The sequence below is a fragment of the Equus quagga genome, unplaced genomic scaffold (genome assembly GCF_021613505.1).
Source record: "Equus quagga isolate Etosha38 unplaced genomic scaffold, UCLA_HA_Equagga_1.0 HiC_scaffold_168_RagTag, whole genome shotgun sequence".
Lineage (NCBI taxonomy): Eukaryota > Metazoa > Chordata > Mammalia > Perissodactyla > Equidae > Equus > Equus quagga.
In genome coordinates, this window is record NW_025792838.1 from 15,013 (window position 1) to 22,518 (window position 7,506).

The window sequence follows — 7,506 nt, forward strand, 5'->3', positions numbered from 1 at the left end:
AGGTAACTTAAACCACGGAAAGTGAGACCTTGGCTAAGGAACAACTACCATCTGATGAAAAAAATATCAAAGATGCAATGTATTTTTGTTCTTGTTTCTGCCATTCCCCAGCTCCATTGTTTGTTTTCCAGTGCCCTTAGGCCATCGGGAATTGATATCCTACACTAAGTGGCTTGTTTTTACTTTCAGGGGAAAGAGGTTCAGGTGGGCATTTCTGCAGCAACAGACAGTTCTTTCCTCCAGACCTATGGCATCCAGAGAGGCTTTATCCCATTTCCTGTCCTGTCCCTAGTCTTATCATATGCACTAAGTTAAAAGTCCATGAAGAAGAGCTTACATGTAGGCTAATGATTCTGGTAAAAGCTTAATAGTGGCACTCTAAGGCAGCAACTGGGATTTTGGTCTAGAAAACATCCAGAGTGTGCAGTTAGGTAGAACCTTTATGAGAGACAGTTACACGTTGGGATCTACAAGAAAGAGCCCTGATAATTGAATACCAGCAGATTGTATTGAGTCCACAGATACTCTCACATCATGGTAATATTGAAAAGCCATTCCAATAAAGGAAAACTTGGAAAATCAAGTTCTCTGGTGAAAGAGAAATGGTATATCCAGAAACACATTATAAGGCATAGCTCTGGAAAAAAACATCATGTTACAAGCGGGTAGCTTCTCTGCCTCTAAGCCTATTTAATCCTCAGAGAAGCTATGTACTCTTATTGCTAAATGATTCAAGTGATATGACTTTCTTTATTCAGAAACAAGTCAGGCCACCTGGTTCTCCAATGGAAGATCATGTATTTCCGGGCAGGATCTCATATTGAGGGATGTTGCTATCTGCCTATGTAAGGCAAAACAATGTATGAAGAAAGCAAAAGTTGTGAGCAGTATACATGGCAATACAGGATGAGTTTGTTTCTTGTCATCAGGAGGATATATAAGCATTGACATACTCTTGGACCTTGGCTAATGGTCTTGCTTCATGGCCAATAAAACGGGTGGAAGGGTGAAAAAGTCATTAGAGACTGTCCTAAATGTAAAAAAAGAGAAAAACTGCCAGAAACGGCCTTGGAAAACATTTCCTGAAGGGGAAAAAAAGGTTGAATCCTAGCTGGCCAGTGTGTTACATAGTAGCCTGGCCCATGGATCCTGCTCGTCACTTTCCTGCAATGGAAACCGAAGCTTAAAACACTATCAAGAACTTTATGTAATATACTTTGCACTGGTTTGAACCTTATAGGATACCAAGACATTGAGTGGGAGTGTCATGAAATTCCCAATCATTTTGAGTGCATACTATTTGAATAATACATAGGCCATATATCTTCAATGGCAACAACTTAAATGGTGCCTTAACCAGCACTGCTCCCAGTGGTCCCGGAGGGGACTGGGATCTTAGGATCTGATCTTGGTCTCAGCAATCACGTCAGTCAGTGATGGCTTTCCTTGAAACCCACCATCATCTTGATATTCTGCATACCAATCATAGATGTACCACTATTCTAGGAGACTATCTGAGTCTTGCAGTCAGCCTGGATTGATGAGTGAGTCATTGGGAATTAGCAATGGGTATTATTGAGACAAAACTATGTTTCAAAAAGTTCTGGGAAAGGGCTTGTACCATCACTCATGAAGAATTATCAGCTTTGCTAATGATGGTGTCTAATGTGTTCAAAGGACTATGTCCAGGTTTTCTAGAGGCCCAAGCTATAGAAGTACACTAATGGGAATACCTAAGCCATCTTTAATTATGGCACAGTGTCAAGGGGATATATAGTCCTTCCTTACCTGTGATAAAATCAGTAGAAATGGGATAGATTTAAAAAGACTAATATATGCTTTCCCTATGAAATGTAGATTATCTGTGCTCCATGGCTGCAATAGGCTGAATGTTTGTGTCCCCCAAAAATTCATATGTTGAAACCCTAACCCCCAAAGTGATGGTATTAGAAGGTGGGGGGAAGTCTTTGGAAAGTGATTAAGTCATCAGAGTGGAATCCTCATGAATGGGATTAGTACCCTTATAAAAGGAACCCCAGAGAAATCCTTTGCTGCCTCCCTTCCACCAAGTGAGATTACGCTAGAAGACATCCAATCTGCTGGCACTGTAACCTTCGACTTCTCAGTCTCCAGAATTTTCAGAAATAGATGTTGTTTATAAACCGCCCAGTTTATGCTCTTTTTGTTATAGCAGCTTCAACAGACTAAGACAACAGTAATACAGAATAAGTATCAGCAAAAAGTGGTACCATTTGGTTTTAGGTTATGCTCCAGGATGAGATAGAACTCTGGCTTTACAATCAGCGGAATCTAGTAACCGCCCATAGAAATTTGTGGTATATGGGTATGGTAAGTTTCTGTTTAATAACAGAAGGATAGGACAATTACACTGAAAATTGAGATAAGCTTAGTGTACTAAGCATTGATTTAATCTTTTATCCATGCCCCTTTTTTGGTGGGGCCAATTCTCATAGATTTAGTTGTGAAAGTTAAGGAAATGAAATGTAAACTAAGTGTGATCCCCAAGATGGAAATATACTTGTGATAAATTGACTTAAAACCCACAAAATATGTGATTCCTACATAAATGTATTAGAAAAGTAAGTAACTTGGCTTTAGATAAATTGAGAACAGAACTAATAGCTTTATCAATATCTTCGAGAAAGTTCAAGTGGCAATTGATAGATGGGAAATATTTTAATTATTTAGGCAATATTAAAACACTTGCTGAATTTTTGTATAGGCTAACATCTCTTGTGAAAGGAATATGAATACCTCAATAGGCATAAGACTGATTTTACAGTTCTTAAGTATATGACATAGTTTAGCCTTCTTATAAAATATTGAAATTGAAATTTTGCTTGTCGAAGAAGATATCAGAGGATATCTTAGGAAAACTGAATGTTAAAGTACTTAGTCATGATCACGGGGATGGAATGTGAGTAAAAGATCGAAGTCAGATGTGGACTGATGTAGACCTCTCTGGAAACGACCTCAATGACTTCTCACAAGACTGTTTTGAAATTGCACAGTCAAGAGCAATGGAAGTGTTGGATCTTGCCTGTTGTATGGGGCAGAACCTGAGCTGGAGGAAAAGTGAATTGGCATGAATTACTAGGACAGTTAAAATATTACACAGAAATTGAGGGTAAAGTTTCTATACATTAAGGTAACTTGAGTTATCTTTGACTCTTTTTATCACACCCCATCATCGATTAATGCAAGTGAAAGGGTAAAAGAAGCTGTGCAATTGGATAGCTGATGAGACTTTCAATGAGATAAAGATGTCCAACCTGCTGTACTGCCTGTATCCTTCTATAAAGCTAAGCAATTTCACTAGCAGATTAAAGTCTGCATTTCAAGAATCTGATTGCTAACTTAGACCCATAATAATAGCTATGGTTGTGTGGCCAGATATTAAAATGGTCACTGGATTACTGCTTATATGGTGTAACTTTTCCATGGCTTTACATTCAAACTATCCATGTCTTTGCACTTATATTTAAAGTGCATATCATCTCGTAAATAGCATATAGTGGAGGCTTGTATATTAATTCATTGTGACAATGGCTTTAGTTGGAGATTTTAGTACATTACATTTGAAGTAATTACTCTTGTTGTTTGGTTTAAGCCTTCCATCTTGCTATTTGCTTTTTTCAGTTCCTTTGTTTCATCTTTCCTGCCTCCTTTAGATTAATAGGTGTTTTTAATATTCCATTTTATTTCCACTACTGACATTGTAGGCATACATCTGCGTATGTTAACATTCACTCTAGATATTGAAATATGCACTCTTACCAGTCTAGCTTATGTTAATATTGTACCACTTCATAAATATTTTAAGAATTCATTGGCACCTGAGCTAACAACTCTTGCCAGTCTTCCTTTATTTTTTATGCTTTACCCCCCAAAACTCCCCAGTACATAGTTGCATATTTTTTAGTTGTGTGTCCTTCTAGTTGTGGCATGTGGCATGCCGCTACAGCATGGCCTTATGAGTGGCGCCATGTCTGTGCCCAGGATTTAAACTAGTGAAACCCTAAGCCACTAAAGGGGAGCGTGCGAACTTGACCACTAGGCCAAAGGGCCATCCCCTGTAGGAATCTTAAACAGTATGTTTCCGATAACTCCATATTCTCCATTATTTCTGACATATAAATTGTTTCAACATATGATAAAAACAACTTTATATACTCACTGCTCTTATTTCTGCTTTAAACTATCTATAGTCTATTTGCTTTTTTCAATAGCCTTATTGAGGAATAATCCACATACTGTAAATTTTATCCCTTTAAAGTGCATGATTCAGAGACTACCGTGAATAATAATATGCCAACAAGTTGGCCAATCTTGAAGAAATGGATAAATTTTTAGAAATATGCAACCTACTAAGGTTGCATCATGATGAAATAGAAAGTTTGAACAGACTGATTCCTAGTAAGAAGATTGAATCAGTAATCAAAAACCTCCCAACAAACCAAAGCCCAGGACCAGATGGCTTCACTGGTGAATGCTATCAAACATCCAAAGTGTTAATACCCATCTTTCTCAAACTTTCCCCAAACACAGAATAGGACGGCACTCTTCCAAACTCATTTTATGAGGTCAGCATGACCCTGATCCCAAAACCAGACCAGAACACCACAAAAAAAGAAAATTACGGGCCAATATTCCTGATAAACATAGATGCAAAAATGCTCAACAAAATATTAAGAAACTAAATTCAACAATCCATTAAAATGATCATAAACCATGATCAACTAAGATTTATTCCAGGGATGCAAGAAAGGTTCAATATCTATAAATCAATCAATGTGATACAACACATTAACAAAATGAAGAATAAAAATCATATGGACAACTCAATACATGCATAAAAAGCATTTGACAAAATTTAGCATCCTTTTATGATAAAAAATACCTCCCAACAAAGCGGATATACAGGTAACGTACCTCAATATGATAAAAGCCATATATAACCAGCCACAGCTAACATCCTACTCAATGGTGAAAAGCTGAAAGCTTTTCCTCTAAGATCAGAAAAAACACAGGGATGCCCACTCTTGCCACTTTATTCAATATAGTATTGGAAATCCTAGCCTGAGCAATTAGGAAAAAGAAAAAAAGAAATAAAAGGCATCCAAATTGGAAAGAAAGTAGTGAAATTGACAATGTTTGCAGATGGCATGATATTATATAGAGAAAACCCTAAAGAGTCCATCAAAAAACTGTTAGAGTGAATAAATAAATTCAGTGAAATTACAGGATACAAAATCAATTTACAGAAATATGTTGCTTTTCTATATACTTATAATGAATTATTAGAAATGGAATTTAAGAAAACAATCCCAGTTCAATTATATCAAAAAGAATAAAATACCTGAGAATCAATTTAACCAATGAAGTGAAAGATCTCTATACTGAAAACTGTAAAGCATTAAGGAAAGAAATTGAAGAATCCATGAACAAGTGGAAAGATGTTTCATGCTCATGGATTTAAAGAATCAACACTGTTAAAACATTCACAATACCCAAACCAACTTACAGATTCATTGCAATCACTCTAAAAATACCAATGGTGTTTTTCACAGAAATAAAACAAATAATTTGAAAGTTTCTCTGGCAACACGAAAAGACCCCAAATAGCTAAAGCAGTCTTGAGGAAGAAGAGCAAAACTGGAGGTATAATGCCATGATTTCAACCTATGGCACAAACTGTAGTAATTAAAACAGTATGATATTGGCGTAAAAACAAACACACAGATCAACTGAACAAAACACAGAGCTGAAAAATAAGCTCACACATACAAGGTCAATTAATTTACAACAAAGGAGCCAAGAAGATACATTGGGCAAAAGACTGGTCTCTTCCACAAATTATGTTGGGGAAACTAGATAGCTGCATGAAAAAGAATGCAACTCAAAGACTATCTTATACCATACACAAAAATGAACTCAAAATGGATTAAAGACGTCAGTGTAAGACCTGAAACCATAAAACTCCTAGACAAAACATATGCACTAAGCTCCTTGACATTGGGATTGGTGATGATTTTTTGAGTCAAATGCCAAAAGCAAAAGCAACAAATAAAAAAATAAGTAAGGGGGACTACATCAAACTAAAAAGTTTCTGCACAGCAAAGGAAATCATAAACAAAATGAAATCACAACATAATGAATAGGAAAAATATTTGCAAATCATATATCTGATAAGGAGCTGATATTAAAAATATATAAATAACTCATACAGCTACATAGCAAAAGAACAGTCCAATTAAAAGAACACGTAGGAGACAGAAATGGCATTTTTCCAAAGAAGATGCACAGATGGCCAACAGGTACATGAAAAGATGCTTAACATCAGTAATCATCAGGGAAGTGCATATCAAAACCACAATGAGATATCATCTCACACGTGTTAGAATGGCTATAATCAAAAAGACAAGAAATAAGTGTTGGTAAGGATGCAGAGATAAGAGAACCCTTGTGCGTGTTACTGGGTTGTAAATTGGTGAAATCACTATGGAAAACAGTATGGAAGTTCTTCAAAAAATTAAATACAACTACCATATGATCTACCAATTCCACTTCTGGGTATTTATCAGAAGAAAACAAGAACACTAACTTAAAAAACATGTGCCCCCTGGGGCCGGTCCAGTGGCATAGTGGTTAAGTTCACGCGCTTCACATCGATGGCCCAAGGTTCGTGTGTTCAGATCCCAGCTGCAGACCTACATACCACTCATGAAGCCACGCTGTGATGGTGTCACACATACAAAACAGAGGAAGATTGGCACAGATGTTAGCTCAGAGACAATCTTCTTCACCCAAAATAATATGTATATATGTGCACCCCCACGTTCATTATAGTATTATTTACAATAGCCAAGATATGGAAACAACCTAAGTGTCCCTTGATGGATGAATGGATAAGGAAATCATGGTATATAATTAAATGGAATATTATTCAGCCCTAGAAAAGAATGAAATCTTGCCATTTTTGAGAACATGGATAAATCTTGAGGGCATTATGTAAGTGAAATAATTCAGACAGAGGAAGACAAATATCATATGATCTCTCTTGTACATGGAATCTGAAAAATAAAAACAAAACAAAACCAAGCTCATAGATACAGAGAACTCATTGGTGATTGCAAGAGGTGGGAGGTTAGAGAAATGGTGAAGACTGTCAGAAAAATTAATAATAATAATAAACTATCAAAGAGGAGAACTGCTATATACTCACAAAGCTGAAGGAAAAGTGTGATGATGTGGTAAAAATCTGAAGTTAGTTCACTTAATAAACTTGATTACAAATGTCATAAATAATTAAATTAAAAAAATAATGACATGTGGTTTGTGGCCACGATATGGACAACACAGCTATAAACAGTAGAGGAAATACCAGCCTGGCACACAAGCATTTTTGGCATCTCTACTTTATTTCCATAGGATAAGTGACTTCAGTGAAGAATTTCTTAGTCACAATGTATTGATATGAAACAA